The sequence below is a fragment of the Hippocampus zosterae genome, chromosome 7 (genome assembly GCF_025434085.1).
Source record: "Hippocampus zosterae strain Florida chromosome 7, ASM2543408v3, whole genome shotgun sequence".
Lineage (NCBI taxonomy): Eukaryota > Metazoa > Chordata > Actinopteri > Syngnathiformes > Syngnathidae > Hippocampus > Hippocampus zosterae.
The window spans coordinates 20,962,430-20,982,042 of NC_067457.1; the positions used below are offsets into that span (position 1 = coordinate 20,962,430).

A 19,613-nucleotide genomic window follows, 5' to 3' on the forward strand; every position below is an offset into this window, starting at 1 on the left:
TTCCGTGCATCCGCTTCATGTTATTGTACTTGACGGCTCAAAGGGCACTGCCGAAATCCGGCTAGCATCACCACAGAGAGATAAATATTTAGACAGCTTGTCAATAGTCAAGCGTAGTATGATAGTGAGTACGTGCAGGTGGAGAAGAAAAGACACAATGGGACATATTTGACAAAAGTAGTCAAAAACCAACACCACTACTGTGTTTTCTCTGTAATCCAATTGTTCCCCATTAATACATCCATCCATCCATCCATTTTCCGAACCGCTTGATCCTCACTAGGGTCGCGGGGGGTGCTGGAGCCTATCCCAGCCGTCTTCGGGCAGTAGGCGGGGGACACCCTGAATCGGTTGCCAGCCAATCGCAGGGCACACAGAGACGAACAACCATCCACGCTCACACTCACACCTAGGGACAATTTAGAGCATCCAATCAGCCTGCCATGCATGTTTTTGTGAATGTGGGAGCAAACCGGAGCACCCGGAGAAAACCCACGCAGGCCCAGGGAGAACATGCAAACTCCACACAGGGAGGCCGGAGCTGGAATCGAACCCGGTACCTCTGCACTGTGAAGCCGACGTGCTAACCACTGGACTACCGGGCCGCCCCCATTAATACATTCGTGCAGATTTTAAAACATGAGATAGTCTTCCCGCCTCACTTGACTCAAGCACGACCAGCTGCAACACAAACTTTGCAGCGAACAGCTAATTAAAAACGCTGATTAATTTCAAACAAAAGCTGAGTCGGCATAATATGCTGTGCAGCTGAATCGGAGTGCATCAGACGCCGTCTGACCCGAAGGCCCTCTTTGTGCTTTGACTGCAAAAACAGCTGTTGAAATATAAAGCTTTACACAACTTTTAAATATACATTTTTTTATTTTTTTGAATTCAACAAACTATATGTTGCTATATTGGTATTTAAACACATTTACCTCCAAATCAAATCATAAGTCCTTCCCTCACATTCACACCTCTGGGTAATTTGGAGTGTCCGATTTAATTCCACAGTGCTCTCCCTAACATTAATTATTCTCGTAGATGATCATTTTTATCATCTTTAATGCAATATGAATCAGAGGGTTTCGTCGCCCACCGCCGCAGTGCTCACTCAAAATCAGAGGTCAGATGTTCCGGTTGCCGTACAGGACAACTTAAAATAGAACCTTTTGACCGTGTGCTGCACAGGCGAAGCAAATGCTGTATCGTGCTGCCTGACAGTTAATCATTATGTCATTTACGGGGGGAAAAGTCTCTATTGCCATAGCTGAGAGAGGAGAGAGATGATTTGGTACCGGGTGTCAGCGTGTCCGATAGGTTAAAGCCGGGAGACAAAGATCACCAATAAACGTAATGTATCATAATATGAACACAAAAGAGCAGTACAAAAATTGTAGATAGTCATCGTGTGTGCAGCAGGATGGGAATTTGTATCACCGTGATCCGTTAAGACGGTTCTCCCCACAGCCACGTTTTAAAAACAAAATTTGAAACAAGTCACCATGATTGTCTATTGATGATGTAGTTGACACAAATCAATACATTGAATGACACGATTCAAGTCCCGTGCTCTGCGTCTTATAGTTGCTTCTGATTGGTCGCCGGGCAGAACGCAAACTCGGAGGGATGAAAGGAAATAGTCAAGGCAAAAGGAGATAAAACGGGAAGGGAAGAGCCAAAAGGGAGGCCAGACGTCTGAATATGAAAAGCATGACGGAGAGCAAGCGAGTGAATAAGGCAACCTGGGGGGGGGGGGGGGGGGGGGGGGGCGTGTGTGTGTGAAAAAGTCAAAATGAAAGAGGATTCATGAGGAGGGCCGAAGAAGCAAGATGAAAGGACGCCGGTTGAAGACTCAATAGTTATAAGAGAGGTTAAGTGAAGTTCACGAGTGCAAGATTCACATTTCTATAATTATCTCCTTCCTTTTCTTGCTTCCTTGCTCAACTCGACATTTTGCCTCCCCATGTTAAGTACCGCCCCTGCCACTTGGGTGGAATTCATTTTGCCCTAGTTTTTGTGCTCTCAAACTACTCCCCGATGTCCTCTTCAAATGGCTAAACTTGGTCTTTTATTTATTTATTTTAGTGTGAGTGCCAAATGACCTGACAGAGTGAATGCCCGCCGATATACAGCTAAACAAAACCTTGAGCTACAGACTTTCTTCAAATGTACAGTGTCGGATACCAACAACCGCAAGGGCAATAATCTCCGATTCCTTGCTGTCGTATCCAGACATGTATTGCCTCCTTGTGTGCAGACATCTTCAACTAGAAATGTGGCACGTGCTGTTTTTCCTTTTCATTTCTCCTGCACTCGTTTTGTATGGGAGGCGTGAACTCATGACCTCTTGTTCGAATAAAGTCTGACATGGGGCTATTTAAAAATAATAAATCTGTTCTTTTGGAAATAATTGACTGTTGGTGAGGGATTAAAATCTGTGTTTTTATTGTTGCGGTTGTACTGCCAGGTTTATTTCAGTTTTATTATACTTCTGTTGTGTACTTTATATTTAGCCCCCAGCAAAAAATAAGTAAATAAAATTACAGCGGCACTTGGCATGCTGCAGTGCAGTTTTTGAATTGTTATAAAATAAAAATGCCACCACAATATTAAAGACATTGTTCAATGAAAATTTGGCAGCGTGAGTCAAAACTTAGCATTGTTTTTATCTGAGCGCCATCACTTAGCCGGTGAGAAAATCAATCTTGGTTCGCGCCCACGTTGTGAATTTCCTCGGATACCGAATAAATGAACGTGCCGGGGATTTTGCGTTAATTTAGACACGGATATGGCAAAGCCTTTTCTTGTTAAATTGGAGTTGTTAAATAATGAGTGGAGAAGAATATGAATGTTGCAGTTTGTTAGCGCACAGTACATAAGCCACCTGCGTGTAGTGATGTATTTTTATGGACGTTCAGGCATGTACTACAAAGTACATGTGGGATGTTGGGACCTACTAACATACCCTGTCGAGACCGAGCTTTAACTTTCGCCCCTTCCTCAAAAAACAGCAGCATCTAATTGAAAACCAATTGAGACAATTAAAGTGAAATTGGACCAGAAGAATTTATTGAACCGGTTATCTGTAGTAATTAGGCAACGATTGGCCCATTGTTATCTTTACAAGTCACCTCAAGGAGCTGACGGACCTGCAAGCCAAATTGGCACAAACGGCATTGCATTTGCCACACGGGTCTTGTGGCGATTGCGTTTGAATATCCTCCTTGTCATGTAATTGTCATCCTTACGCATATTTTGTTGCAGGGTCAATTTGAGGTACCGACATGATGTTGGCTAAAGTAAGCAAAATGTTCCAATTGACTATTTTCGGACTGGCCGCTGAAGTCGGTGTGAAAAAATGTTGAAACGTTGACGTGCTTTCATTGCAACGTGTGCAACCAGGCAGGTCAAAATCTGTTCTCACAAGGCGCAATGACCTTCTGATGCTGTGTGTAGCGTTCAAGTATGCAAAAGCGGAATGGCGGCCTAGTTTAACACATCATAAGACAAGTTTCCTGCAAGTTACCTTTCATGCAAATCACAGAAGACGGCGTTAGAAGAGAAGCCATTTTACACGTGTTACTATTTTTGGAAGAACTTCTGAAGGTTAAAGTCAACCCGAGGGTGCTTTTTTTTCCCTTCTTTTTTAAAAATTCTTCCTGGAAGACTCAGCCCAATATTCCAAGTCTCTCTCATTACAAAATTAGCTTTTGTTGTTGTTGTTGTGGCGGCCCGGTAGTCCAGTGGTTAGCACGTCGGCTTCACAGTGCAGGGGTACCGGGTTCGATTCCAGCTCCGGCCTCCCTGTGTGGAGTTTGCATGTTCTCCCGGGGTTTTCTCCGGGTGCTCCGGTTTCCTCCCACATTCCAAAAACATGCGTGGCAGGCTGATTGAACACTCTAAATTGTCCCTAGGTGTGAGTGTGAGTGCGAATGGTTGTTTGTCTGTGTGTGCCCTGCGATTGGCTGGCAACCGATTCAGGGTGTCCCCCGCCTACTGCCCGAAGACAGCTGGGATAGGCTCCAGCACCCCCCCGCGACTCTAGTGAGGATCAAGCGGCTTGGAAGATGAATGAATGAATGAATGTTGTTGTTGTTGTTGTCAGTTGCTCTAGCTAACAGGGGCTCCCTTCATTTCTTTCGATTTCTGCTTCAAGTGTAGCAGCTAGCCTCCGCGCAACACCTTTCTCTGCCCCCTGCTCATTGTGGTGATGCAAGTCGTACACCGCGTTGACCTGTAAAGGGGGTGAGCGGTGCATTCGATATGCGAATGTTGGAGAGCTTCATATTGATGCCTGCAGCAGCTGCTTCAGGGACCAAAGACTACCTTCGCTTATCTCTCTTATTTTTTATTTTTTTGGGTGTCGCTTCGTCCTTCTTCTGCCGCGTCCCCATATTTTCCGTGTCGTCGCGGCATCCTCTGCTTTTCCTTCAATTTGACGACCTTTTGGTTATGGACTCCCGTTTTGCTCGGCTTTCTTCCCTGAGGCTTTAGCGTCGAGAGTTGCCCCGGGTAGCTTTCACATCAGGCTGCTCGGCGCACACGGCATGCCTTCATTTTCCCTGACTGTACGTTGAAATCCTCATGGGGTTTCCCGTGGTTTAATTATTCCTAGTAATTTATAGATGGAGTTGGATTCCACGTTCAGACTCATGCACACTCCTATGCTCTCTCTTGCTCTCCCCCTTGGACTCCTATTTCTTCAGACGACATTGCATTGACATACATTAATTTCCTGTCTTATCCTTTCTATAACCACTACCACCTATTTTTAAACCTAACCTTGCCCCTCCTTACACTAAAATGCAATGATTTATGATGCTGGGACTTGATTGTCCACAAAAGGAAGGTGAGTCTCCACAATGTGACCTTGTAAGCAGATTTGAGTCCCCAAAAGGCGCAGTGTTACATTTCCGCATACGCACATGCACCTCTTTTGATACGACATGTTTTATGTTGACTTCATACTGTTCAGGTTAAGCATGCATTTTTTTCTTGGAATGAATATAACGTGCATGTAAAGTTGCAGGCACCACCACTGGGGGACAGTGGGTGACTGCTAGGACACATCTGCCTCACAGTGCAGAGGCGCAGGGTTCGATTCCAGCTGTGGCCTTATTGTGTTCTCCACCGTACCTGTGTGGGTACTCCGTTTTCCTCCCACATTCCAAAAACAAGCGTAGCAGGTTAATGGAACATTCTAAATTGTCCTTAGGTGTGATTTTGAGCGCCTACGGTGATTCGTCTGTGTGCACCCTGCGATTGGCTGGCAAAACTCATACAGCACTAGCCAATTCTAGACCAAGTCTGAAAAGACGTTTCAAAACGTCTTTGGGAGTGAATGAGTTCAACATTTTGCAGACATGCTGCAAAAACATAAACAGAATCAATCAAATTCCCCTACTATCGATTTTAATGGAAAAATATGACAAACAATAGAATTGCAACTGTGATGCTTTGAAAAACATTCCAATCAATCCACAATGCGTTTCCCCACATCCGCCGCTCCCACGCTCAAAACAACAACGCTCTCCCTTCCCGCTGATGGATGAGCTCACGCAAATATCATATGATATCAGGGAGCAGCTGGCGGAGAACAAAAACCCACGTCTGATGGCAAACAGCAGCCCGCTGTCAGAAATGCCACCTTAGGCCGCTTCTTTGATGACAAGCATTGATGTTGAGATGACTCTCACCTGATGCCTTTTGCTCGCCTACCAGACTGAGCGTCACCGCAAATGTGGACTTGAGCGAGAGACACGCATAAAACGGTGCCAAGTGTGAGCCGACATTTTCACAAATTCATGGCGACGGATTCGCTGGATCCCAACCACCACTTCAATGTTTGTCGTTTGTAGCTCAATTGTGTTTTCGAACAACAATTACGGTACATGTCATGAACAAAGATCCGTGTGGGATGGCTGGCGTGTATCAATTAGGACGAGTGCCGGCAACCCACGGCTCGTTCATCCCTCTGCCGGGCCCGTCGGTATCGCGAATGATTATTTACGTAAAATAATTCAAAATTTGGGTATTACCGTGATCACAGATACAACCTTAAGTGACGAATTGTACGTCAAGCTAGATGCCATATTGGACGTGGCGGAAATCGGAACTGAACAAGTGTGCGGACATATCGCGGCACTATCCAATCTACCCAGTCTTTTTTTGGGTGGGGTGGGGAGGGCAGGACAAAACTCAACTAACAAGAAGAATCCAGTTCCAATCCAGTTGTTATAAAAACAAAACAAAAGAACTAAACAAAACACATTATTTTTATGTATATTTGGAGCAAATAATGAAATGAAATAATGAAAAAAAACACTTTTTTTCATGATGGGTTTCATCTAAAACTGTATTTCCGGTCATGTGAAGGTCCTACTTTAGTTCTCCATTTCATCAGCACTAACATGAAACTATGCAACTTATTTTTTTTCCCAAGTAAACTTTTTCCATTTATTTTTTTTAAATGGCGTAAACCAATTTTAGGTTTGCAAACAAACAGACAGACGTTGTAAAGCGTTTGGTTAGCACATCTGCTTCACAGTGAGGAGACCAGGATTATAAAAACAAAAACAAACTCCCCCCCCCCAAAAAATGCTTCACATCTCTGTGTGTCTGCAAACTACATCCAGAGAAATATACGATAGCCTCCCTCTTTGTTCAATTCATCTGTCACAATATGAATGTTAAAATCTTTATTGCACAAGTGTCAAAGTCAAGGCCCGGGAGCCAGACCCCCCCCCCATCATTTATTATGGCCAGCGGGAGCAAATCATGTGTGTCAACTGTCATGATTCTTGCTGAAATCTGTAGCGAAATGTCAAATTGGGTAATAAATAACATTGAGATTTTGCACCGGCCCTCCGAAACCGTAACTCTGAAGTGGCCCGCGACAAAAAAAAATAATTTTGACACTCCTGCTTTATTGGATCAAACTGCATTGTGGATGCGTGCCTAATGTTGTGGCCACAGCAGGTATCTACTACCCCACCCCCTCCACCATAAAACTTTGAACTTGGTGGTACGACTTCTCCCCGTTCTCACTCTTCGCTTTCCATCAAACACGCCTCTTTTGTTCTCTTTTTCTCCTCATCTCCCTCCCTCCATCTCTGACCTCGCCTCCGACTTGATGCGCGTCTCTGCTTTCCCTCATTTCTTTATGCCTATAGATCCTCCCCTCTCCTCCCCCCCCCCCCCCCCCACCCCACACCCTCGCCGCTCCTCTCTGCCTCCTCGCGACAGGTTCCATTATCATGTTTCTCACGGCTCGCCTGCTCTCCTCCTGATGGATGACCTCACGCGAATATTAATTTACTGTAGCATTAACAATATCACATCTTATTCTACACTTAGCGCCCCCCTCACCCTCCCGCTTTCTGCTCTGCCGCCCTCCATCACTACGAACTACCCTCCAAACACCCTTCAAGCCACTTCTCTCCTCTTCTTTTGTCGTTTTACTCTTTTTTTTTTTTTTTTTTTTGGACCCTGATGTCTTCAGTTGCCTCTGCAGCTCCAACCAGAGTTTGCGCTCCAAGTTAGTTCCTGAGCAATTAGCATTTTAAAAGACGATCAGACGCCCATGAGGAGGGACTCGGTTATTCGCTTTATCCCTTGCGGATTTCCTCCGCTGATGTAATCTTCACATCAACAAAAACATGAAAAAGTGCACAGACGAGAATAATATTAATTTGCGTGGCATTTACCGTGGCTCTCGAATACATTTCAAGGCAAACGTCGGGGTAATCTACATAAATTCATGTGCCGCATCATGACACTTGATGCATAATGGAAATGTCGAGCGAAAGGTGCAAACGGTATAGAGAGCTGAGGTGGGAATACAAAAGCCGGTGACATGAGTGCAGATGGGGGGGGGGGGGGGTGGAAAGATGCACACCGGGATTAACGTTGATAAATGGCGGGAGAACGCGTTGCATTTCCGCGCGTGCTGTTTATTTGTTGCTCTCTTGAGGAGGTCTTAAGTGGTAAATCTTTTTTTTTTTTTTTTTTTTTCTTAATCCAAATGGCTCGTCCGTTTTCTCCAGAAGTCTCTGTACAGTTATTGAATGCTGCCATGCCTTCTCTACTTTCCATAAATTCGCAACGGATGCGGATCTGATGCACAAAGTGCTTTTAAGATGACAATTTTTTGCGGTCGTCAAACTTACGTGAGTCACGATGCAGCTTTTGTGGAGTTTGTAAAAAGCAATGAACTGGTTGACCAAGATCCCAAATGGCGGGCGCTAAATTGCGGAAGTCAGCTGCGGAAACAAAAGGCAAAGCCAGTTGACAACAATCTACTAAGATGTTTTCCATCCATCGTCCAAGCCAGTGTTTTGCTAAAAGTCCTAAACACTTTAATTCATAATTATAAATTGATCTTGCTCATTACTGTATAAGCAAAGGCCCCCCTTTTCAAGCTGCCAAAGATTTCACACACCACCACCCTCAAGTCACACTTGCGCACCCGTATTTAATTACCGATCAAAGTTAACGTCTGACTGAAGTTTCTTAGCTTGTCATTTACCGGCACTTTGAAGAAAAGTTCTTGTTAAAAAGAAAAAAAAAAAGCATGACTTTTTAGAAAGACTTCTGAAGGACTTCAGCTATATTACCAAGGGCAGCGCCTGCAGTATTAATGCAGGTTGGACGCCGCATAAATGACTGGCTTTATGGATACTGAGTCACCTTAGTCTTCCGCGTGACAAAGTATTCTTCCTCCCTCCCGTTCAGCTGCCGAGGACTCGCTTAAGTAGTCGTGTCTGTTAGTCTGACTCGCCGCATAAATGGACTGGAACTGTAAAAGTCTCTCGTAATTGAATACAGGCTCTGACACGTGGCCCTAATGAGCCTCATTCTGTGGCGATTTCTACAAGCTATGTCGGCGGATTTATAAAATATAAAGTGTGCAGGCTCATTTATGCTCGCTGCACACTTTAGACCCTGTGAACGTCCTTGCCCTCCTTCTATCAGGTGTCCGTTGGACGATGAATCCAACAGAGGACACCTATCTGAATGGAAATATGAGCAAATATCATATGAAGATGAGGACTTCATTCATTCGTTCATTTTCCGATCCGCTTCATCCTCACAAGGGTCGCGGGTCCTATCCCAGCTGTCTTCAGGCAGTAGGCGGGGGACACCGTGAACCGGTTGCCAGCCAATCGCAGGGCACACAGAAACGGACCACTTTCCGCGCTCACACTCACACCTCTGGACAATTTAGAGTGTTCAATCAGCCTGCCATGCATGTTTTTGAAATGTGGGAGGAAACCAGAGTACCCGGAGAAAACCCACGCAGGCCCGAGGAGAACTCGCAGGGCACACAGAGACGAACAACCATCCGCGCTCACACTCATACCGAGGAACAATTTGGAGTGTTCAATCAGCCTGTCGCGCATGTTTTTGGAACATGGGAGGAAACCGGAATACCCGGAGAAAAGCCACGCAGGCCCAAGGATAACATGCAAACTCCACACAGGGAGGCCGGAACCACGATTGAACATGTGACCCCTGTACTGTGAGGTCGATGCGCTAACCACTGGACCACCTGAAGATGGGGAATAAAAATTTTAAGTAAAAAAAAAAATAGACAGCAAATATGAATTTATAGGGGTAAGTAGTCTTACAGTATGTTTGAAGAAAGTAAACTCAACATCGCTTGTTGTTATGCCGTGCATGGGTTGTGCGCAGTGTAAAAGTCAAGATAATTCCCCAGTAGGTTTCTTCACAGGGGTCTCCGTGTCTTCTTATTTCAGTAAGGCGTAGCGCGAGAGGTGCAGACGGAGCACCGAGTGTAAACGGCGAGAATCAATAAACGCCTCGAGGCACGTCGATGCTGAATTATTTCTGTAGGTATTCCCGATTTCTGAAAATAATCCTCCTGAAATCTCAATTCTGCCCACACGGTTTCTGATCGCATTGCTATTGCTTGGTGTGTATCTGTCAGCTTCCAGGCTTCCAATAAATAAAAATAAGCACAAAATGATCGCCTCCACTAGAGCCTGGCATTAGCAATAGTGTGCGAAATAATATCAAGTAGTACTTTACCTGCCTTTTCCAAGGGTCTAGCACCAGGAACCTCGGTGCTATGCGAGTGGCAGAGGTCAACACGGCCATAAACTATGCATGCGACAGAGATGTCATTGTCTTTTTAAGTGTTAAGTTCCCACGTCATTGCATTGAATCGAGCTGTACACAAGATCGACTGATCGGTCTTCTTCATGGGTAGCGTGAGCGGTTATCCGACGTCAGCGCTGTAGGACAATTGGCGTTGGTGCGGCTGGATGGATGGCCGCTGAAGTTGAGGATGAGGAGAGAGGAGCGTTGGCGAAGAGCGCCGATGCGTAGTTGGAACCGTGAGTCGCCGCTTGGAATTGAAGTGGATTTCTATGGGACAGGAGAAGTGAACCAATCTCTTTTTTCGTCAATGGATGCTACAGCTTCTTGTTGACTTTGAAACTTAGCTTGTAGCCGACGTGTGCACATTTTGAGCATGACGTCTCTGATCCACTGGTTAAAGGACACTTTGATTCTCTCCTCTTTCATCTCAAACTGCTTCAAAAAACAAAGCGTGTGACGGAAAAGTGGTTAGGACTGCACGACTGTCCGTGTTTTATGTTATGTGTTGTGTTTATTATTTTACTTTATGTTAACTGTTTTGTAAAGCGCTTTGTTACAGCTGGCGCTGTTGTGAAAGCGCTATATAAATCAGCATGTATTGTATTGTATTGTAATGGAAACCTGCGGATGCATCAGATTGACGATAGTCCGTTCAGAAGGCGGTCAATGGTTTCAATGCGTTATATCATAAAGAATAAGAATAAGAAAACTTTTATTCGTCTCACGATGGAGACGTTTCCAATTTACCGCAGCAAAGTTATGAAAGGAAGAAAGTAGAAGAACAAAAAAGTATAGGAGCTGCTGTAAAGGCAGCCGCTCTCGCGGCGCCATCTTGAAGTGGTCAGGCTGCGAATGAAGCTTGTGTTTGATCGCACAGTGAGATGATGTTGAATTATTCTTGCTTTGTGTGGAGCTAAGTGCAGGCCGAGGAGCACACATTGAAAGGTTTTTCAAGGAAAAAAAGAAAAGTACTAATGAGCCAACGTTTTTAGATTAACACAATCCTGGTCGACATACTTCCGTCTTTCATTCTCTTTCGGGGTACTTTTTCCCCTCTTTTTTTTTCAACATTCGATGGTCCTTGAGGGTCTAATAAAGAGCGAAAGAGTGCTTCTCTTTTCAGAATCTTTATGATCAAATTTCCAGTACAATCCTAATAGCCACGCCAGATCATTACTTTGCTAAACCCCAGAGTGGCGGCGGCGGTGGTGGTGGTAGGGGGGGGGGGGGGGTAGATGATTAAAGCCCTAAGTGCAATAATAGAGTGAACGTAGGTAGGAAGAGAGGATGTCACGCCACTTTACTTTTCTCACATCGATTGATGCCAGCGTAAATGTCTAAAATTAAATGTCGAAATGAATCTGTCTCATGATCGCAAGATGAGCTGTGCATGAGCGCCCTTCGGGCTACTCTCTCTCTGAAAAAGGGCCTTTTATCCTACGCCTGAAGGAAACGGGTTACATTTAGTGCGGTTGTATTTGGAGGTTCCTGATTCCACCTCCACCGCCAAGGAAAACCTCCACATATAACTAAAGCACACTGCTTGCTCTCTCCCCGGTGTTCACCACTGTACAAGTTTGTGTGGATTTATTGTTTTGCGTCACTATCGGGGAGGCTAATCAGCCGAGTTGTTGACGTTGCCCGCTGCGCGGGGCCCAATATCTGATATGTTTGCTTGGCCCGCTCTACACAAGCGTGCGATTCGATCTACCTCGCCTTCCTCCTCGCTAACGCCTTTTGTAGCATTTGTTGACAATAGCAAGCAAGCGTTCCGAAAATTGGCTCGTCAAGAAAACAACCTGAATGCTCTGCTCCAATCTAAGAACCGAGGGATGAATGCCGCAATGACTCTTTCTTTCTTTTGGCTTTTTGGAACACTTTGTTTCTGCAAGGTGGACGAGCACTCCAAGCAGAAAAGATTCGAGTTGTGCCCAAGTACTATCGCGTGAGTGCGACTCTACATATTTATGTAGCTGAGGGAATGTGTCACTGGAAATTGGGGCTATTTCTGTTCCTGGTTTAATTTTGTTCTGGGTTTTTTTTTTTTGGGTGGTGGCGTTTAAATGTCCAAAAACCTTTCTTGTTGGGAGCTGACCCGAAATATAGCATAATAATGCACAAATTCAGTTGACATAACTTATGTCCCCAAGCTTGCTGAAAGCTGCACAAAAATATCATACAAATGTTTTCCCAGTGTATTCATGCACGTGGTTTGTTTACCACTTTTGTCATTCACAACACATTGTGAGAATCGTATTGTAATCTGAGTCACACGACTTTTGCAATTTCAAATCCATCACCGGATTGTGATTGCACAACAAAAAATAAAAATAAGACTCTGATCAGGCAGCCTGGTGGTCCAGTGGTTCGTGCGTCGACCTCGTAGTGCAGAGGTACCGGGTTCGATTCCAGCTCCGACCTCCTTGTGTGGACTTTGCAAGTTCGCCCCGGGCCTACGTGGGTTTTTTTCTGGGCACTCCGGTTTCCTCCCACATTAAATTTTATTCCCCATCTTCAGGGCGGCCCAGTGATCCAGTGGTTAGCGCGTCGACCTCACAGCACAGAAGTCATTGGTTCGATCCCGGTTCTGGCCTCCCGGTTCGGGCCTGCGTGGGTTTTCCCCGGGTATTCCGGTTTCCTCCCACGTTCCGAAAACATGCGTGACCAGGCTGATTGAACACTCCAAATTGTCCTCAGGTGTGAGTGTGAGCGCGGATGGTTGTTCGTCTCTGTGTGTCCTGCGATTGGCTGGCAACCGGTTCAGGTTGTCCCCTGCCTACTGCACGAAGACAGCTGGGATAGGCTCCAGCACCCCCCGCGACCGTAGTGCGGATAAGCAGATCAGAAAATGAATGAAAGAGGACTCTGATCAGTGACGGAAATTCTCCTATACTTTGATCCCCTTGCTTTCGTCGTGTATTAATTTGTTCTAAAATCACCACTGTGAAAATTCCACAGTATCCAATATTCCTCTCTCTTTTCTTGCATCTCTGCATTTATACGCACAGAGAAAATGCATTTTTGTTGGTATTACACTTTAATTTCCATGGACTCTTGTAGCTAGAGATAAGAAGTTCCAAAGATGCATACCAGTCAGAATTTACAAATTCGTAACGAAACACAGCACTAATAAAATGGTGGCTGTTACGAGCATGGTGGTGGAATTAATTAAACTTGTAAGTCTGCATAATTAAGAGTGACGTTGAACTGTAATTGCTTTTTAGCGCTGGAAATGCTTCGAATAAGTAATCTCAGCCTTTCGGGATTGACGGGTTTCGAACCAGTGAATGTAACGTTTTATCAAAACAACAGCAAAAAAAAAAAAATGAGGACACGGAAAAGAGAAAGTGGAACAGATGCAAGGCAGATGATTAAAAAAAAGTGACAGAGGGAGTAAACAAGATATGTGAAGGTGACGATAAGTTCGCTGTTCAGGTCCCATATGAGGCAATTTCAAGCTCAATTACAGAGCAATTGAAAGTTTAACAACTCAATGCCTTGTCTCTCTAAGTGTAAGTCGAAGTGCTCGACGAAGGTAACTCGATTTTGCTTGAGGGTCTTGAAGTTGTTTGACCTCTCATGCGCAAAAAAAAAAAAACCCTGCAAATGAATCGACCTTGTTTCTTTATCCTTGTTCTCTTAATTTGAATCCATCCGTTCTACTCGACGGCGTCTCGTTTTGCCAGTGGTGTTCTTTCTCTCTTTTGCTTTCTTCCGAAAGAGTCAAAGCTTCTGGTGGGCTTAAAAAGTCCGTCTGGTTTTTAAACTTGTAAGTTTACGCGGGAGTCGGCGGAGTCAAACGGTTGCGGTTATCTTTCATCTGGTATGAAGCTCGCGAAAATTAATGTTGAGACAGTGGCCGGGGGAGGGAGATCAATTCAACACATCTGTGCTTTGAAATAGAAATTCTTGTGTCATGGCGGCGTTAAATATTTTTTGTAGTGTCTCAACAATTAAAAAAAATTAATAATACCCCCACGCCCGCCCCAAAAAACTGTAAATTAGCCTTAGGGCTGGAAATAAAAGAAGCCAGGAGGAATACAGGTGACAAAAAAAAAACAAAACAGATTAAATGTTTTTGTCAAACATATTTGAACTAATACGCATCAAAGGAGAAAACGTAATCGGTGAAAGGCCTGCCATTTACCGATGAGGACTCGCTCCATTAATTAATGGTCATTTTCAAAATTGTTAACACATGCCCCCCCCCGTAATGTGGCAGCTGACAATAAAAACCAGTGTTTGATAGGCACCTAGGTAATGACCATAAATTAACATTACCTTGGATTAACGGCCTTTTAATATAGTCATTAAAGTCCAGTCTGAAATATAGATGACATTTTTCAATGAAAGATAGTGTCCTGTTCTGTTTCAGGATTCTTTGAGGCTCCAATAAAACAGCAGGATGACAGGAGCCGCTGACGATTTCCAGAGCAAACATCATTTGGCATTTGCACCTCACTGGGCTCCGTTCTAGGAGTGCGCGTGTGCACCTCGGACTCTTAACTCATTCACTCCCAAAGACGTTTTTAAACGTCTTTTCAGACTTGCTCTAGAATTGAATGAGTTAAGATTGTCTGAGGCTCTCACAGATTTACAACCCCCCCCCCTCCCGCCCCCCCCACCCTCTCTCCTTAGCAATGCGCTTCTTCCTCGCTAATCGCGCCATGTTTTCGTGGTTCAAATAAATGTGAGGCGGGGGCGTCAGTAGCTGCACGCTACTCAATTGCTATGTGTCGTTTAGTGTGACGATGGCCCCAAACGGTCTCATTAATTTTGTTTAAAAACAATCCTCGTTCTGGTTTCTCATTCTGTAGCTCTGTTTTGATACCGATATAAAGAAAAAAAAACATGCCAGTGTTTTATCTCTCGGTTTTTAATTAGTATCCGTTTGTTGGCACCGGCCCGTGAAGAAATTGTCCTTTAAAATGCACACACATCTGTTACCTAGTCGGTATTTGGCAAACGTGCCTTTCACCAAGTTTTAAACCGAGAAACCTTTTCACCGTGAAGCAGATGTGCCAACCCCTTAAATACGGTGCTCGCCTATTAATAAATTAATTCCAAGCGAGGTTGCGCAGGACGGAGAAAGGGAATGCAACATTTTCATTTACAATGCCACTTAATGTCCCTAACGAAATTACAAGCCTATTTGGTCTGGGTATCCTAAATTGCGCAATAACGATAACACCCGCCTTGATTAAATGAATACACAACAATTAACATCTGAATTTTTGTCTTGCGCTTTACAAACACACAACAAAGTCGGCGTCGCGTGTATTGCTCATTTAAATCATGCAGGGAGGGGGCGGGGGGGAGATAATGACATATCCATTTCGGAGTCTCATTAGCTTGTTAATGCACACGACGTGTGCCTCTTAAGGCTAATGGAAAAACACGACAAAAATCTATTTTTATTCCCTTCTGTATCAGGTAATTATGGTGAGCTACATAGCTCTGGTCTGCTCTATCCCTACAACTCTTCCATTAAATGACAAAAGTCTTTTTTTTTTAATATGTAATTGGGTACCGCTCCCATCACTCATGAGTTTGATTTAATGCAATTTGAATTAATGGCCCGAACACATGTCGGAGTCAACACGCTCATTTTTATATTTTCATTATTTTGGCACTGCGCTTGGGGAAATACGCAAATGGACAGTTGCCTCGATGGCGAGCGCCCGCTCCCACGACGCCCAACTGGCCGCGGACCGAAGAGACGACGTGGTTCTCATTTTCATTATCAATGTTCACGTGGGTAATGAAAGGGAGAACTGGAATGGCGTGATTGGGAGGATGCTCCCCCAAACCCCGTAATCTAATCCCTGGTAACGTTTTGTTATTGGACGTCTGCGCGTGACGGATCGTCCATAAAAAACACTATAGTTAAGCATAAGGGTGTCCATCATCTCGGTTGTTTTATTTCTCTGCATTTACCCCCTTCAAATGCAGCACAATGACCTCTACAGACATTCGTGTCTGCGCAACGCCTTCCCTCAACCCCCTGCTGTCATACATCTGATTGGATGACAACTAATGACATCATAAAACACTTTCTCATCATCTCCTTGAGGCGTCGGCTCAATAACAATTTCCGTTAACACTGCACACAATCGATCAATCCCCCTTCCGTCACTTATACCGCCATCCACACGCGCACAATATTCGGAGCGCATTCATTTCCATGCTTGACAAGTCGTGTTGTCTCCTAATGAGCGGCAGCCAAGACCGGGGGGAGAGGGGGGGGGTGAAGACAAGGGGCACAGTCCCATCCAGAGCACCCCTGCAGAGGCTTGACTTACATGGCAGCAGGGGGGGGCAGGGAGTAGAGGGGGTGTTTTTCTATGAAAGACACTTAGACTGGCTGCTTGTTTTACGCTTTGGCTCAACACAAATGCAAGCGTGGATAATTCAAGTTTCAAGTAGGATTGGGATTTGAACTGCTGCCATGTTGTCAAGGTGTGACATTAGGCCACGTATCATACAAGGCAGCGAGACTAATAATCATCATGACGATTGATCAAAAGATGATTTCCCATGATTTTTACATCCAGATGAAAATGAACTGGATAGGTCAAAATGGGCCGAATACTCCTTTTGGAGAGTTTCAACATTCCGCCTCATCTAAAGGTTTCCAGCGTAAGAATATCAACCGGTGAACTTCATCCTATTTTCATCCCAAAAGCCTGAAGGCGCATTTGCACATTTAACTTAGTTTTAGTGTTTTTTTTTTTTAATGTAGACATTTTGACTTGTTTCATGATGCGTTTCGTTCTGGGTGGCCGACTATAGAGCCTGAAAAATGTTTTAACACAGTTTCATTGACTTCAGCGAGCATTTGTCGATCTAGCGATCATCTCCAGGGGTGGGCAACTCCGGTCCTTGAAGGCCGCTATTCTGTATGTTTTAGATGTTGGAGGAGGGATACGTCTAAAACAGGGGTGGCAAACTCGTCTTCCCCGCCAGTGAAACCAAATTAATATCTCATTGTATCATGACTTCTACACAACAAATTGGTAGCTTACTAAGTTGTGAAATCACTCAAGTCAACTATATTACAGTAGTTTGTTCAAGTAAGTGTAAACAGGCTGACATAATTACTCTCAAGATCTCAATGTTATTTCTTCCTCCCGACAATTTGACATCTCGATACAGATTTTAGCAAGGTTCATGGAAGTTGACGGACATGATTTGCTTTCACGGGCCATATAAAGTGATGTGGCAGGCCGGATCTGGCCCTCGGGTCTTGAGTTTGACCCCTATGGTCTAAAACATGCCAGGTAGTCGCCCTCGAGGACCGCAGTTGCCCACCCCTGATCTACTGTGCGTGTATTGAATTTAATGTATCCACTTCATGTCAAATTGCTTCATACTGTACAAAGTACCCCCCCTCTCCCCCAACCCCGGTAAACATATCTCCTCTCATTTAACTCTTGGAATACATTTTAAATGCTGTTTAAGAAGAACAGACAAATTAACATGAGCACTCTGCGTTCCCATTGAACCGCTTGCATCATCAATTGCAATTTCCTTGAACACGAGAGAGGAAGTTAGGACTCCAAACCTTTTTGGTACAAAGAATGCACGCCCACACCAAGCATTAGTATTGAGCGAAATAGTGCCTGCTGTTTAAAAGCGCCCGAAAGAAATAATGGATAGTGCATTTTAAAGTTGCACCGTGAACTGCCTCCGCTCAGCAAAATAGTTTTGAGATGTTTGCCATTCGTCATGAGAGTAAACGTGAATGACAACAGCTCCCTGAACGTCGGAATAATTAACTCGCACGGCCGTTGTCTAATATTGATCCAATCACATTTCTTATGGGGATTAAAGTAAGCAAATGTTGGTTTCCTATGTATCATCCTCAGTCTAAATATTTTGCGCGTGATGAATAAGCTACTTAGGTAAACTCTGCTTACTCATAAATCTTAGTGCAATGGAGCAACTATTAAATACCATCAATCATTTATGTATGCACTTTCCCTATCTGTACTCGTCAGAACCGATTGCTCTCAAGAAGTTTTTTTTTTCTGGCCCCCAATAAACCTCAAGTGCCTACGGTACTCAAATCCCAGCAAAACAGAATGATGTACACCCGCACAATGTTTGCTGTATGTGTCACGATGAAGCAATATAAAAAGGCAAGGCATCCATTACGCCGCCATCACAAGCACCTTTTATTAACTTCTCCTACATATGTAAATGATCCAAACCAAATTAGATGCTTCCGTAACATGAAGATATACAGCTTCATTAAAATCAAGTTGTAAAAAGTCATTCGATGATGTACCCCGCATGTAATGCAATTTCAATGCTTTGTGAATAATATCTGAAAAGAACACAAGACTTCAACCCCAAAATGTTTGTCATTGAGGCAGACAAACACATCCTAAATTCATATTGCTTAAATTTGTGGATCCAAAACCTTGAACTAGATCGTACCATCACTCCATAAAGTTTAATGGGAACTGATTTAAGTGTTTTAGGGTGAGGGTCGGGGGCGCGGGGGGTAATCCCCGCTAAAATAAAACACAATCTAAAAGTATACCCTCCCTTGTGGAGGTAATGACGTATGAAATGAATGGCCGTGCATCCAAAAACACATTTCCGACCATCATCAACCTCCGTTTTCTGTCCAATCCAATAAACCTCAGTCCTGCTGAATAAATCATCACTTTTAAATGGCTCCGTTTAAAAAAAAAAAAGCAACGGCGCTCATTTAAAATTGGTGTCGGAATAAATTCAGTGCTGCCTGCGTACTTTTGCTGCCAGCCTGCTCCTATTTGTCCCGCCGTCATGCCGTGAAAGCTCCCGTGGCGCCGTCGGTCGGGGGACGGCGGCTTGCTCGCGCCGATATTTCCCAACGTTTGATGAAGGTCCTCGAAGTTCAGCTTTTTCATGAGGCACCGTGTCATGTCGCATTACATTTTTCTACAGCTGTCACATTTGTGGAGGAACAGCTGGCAGGCACCACGCTGTATGTACTCCAGGAAGAATTTAAAAGGAGGGGTTAAGTAGCTGGCGCTCACTAATCATTTCGGATACTTTTCCACACTATTCCCCCTGTTCACTTGAAACTGTGGAAAGTAGTTCACGTTTGTTGTATAACTTAGCCGAAACCATCTTTACTTGCTTTACAGACTTACATCTCATCATTTTTCTTTCTTTCTTTCTTTTTTTAAAATTCCTGTAATCTGATATTTACGGAGCCCCTAAAGTGACATGGAGAAAAAAAACATATGCTAGCTAGCGCTAGCTTATTCACCTGCGTGAGCTAGCTTCCTGTGAAACATTCTCGTTTTAATGAGAAACTTTTTTTTCTCTCTATCCATGCCACTTTGGGGGCTCTGAAGGTGTCATTTTATTGAGTGTGTAGGATAATTTGGGTCGGAAATACCCAGGATGCCATTCCAACTAAAATCGAATACAATTTGATTGCGCTTTGTTGACGATTTATGCGTTACTGACTAGTTTATACTCCTGTATGA

The 19,613-nt window shown here is 44.2% G+C and overlaps 1 long non-coding RNA gene across 1 annotated transcript in view; it reads right to left on the minus strand.

The window, feature by feature from the left end:
• Positions 1–232: 232 nt before the first annotated feature.
• Positions 233–19,613, minus strand: part of LOC127604529 (uncharacterized) — an 87,260-nt gene continuing 67,879 nt past the window's right edge. Inside the window, exon 2 of the long non-coding RNA XR_007963349.1 lies at positions 233–409. This is a non-coding gene — a long non-coding RNA (uncharacterized LOC127604529). The remainder of the gene's footprint in view (positions 410–19,613) is intronic.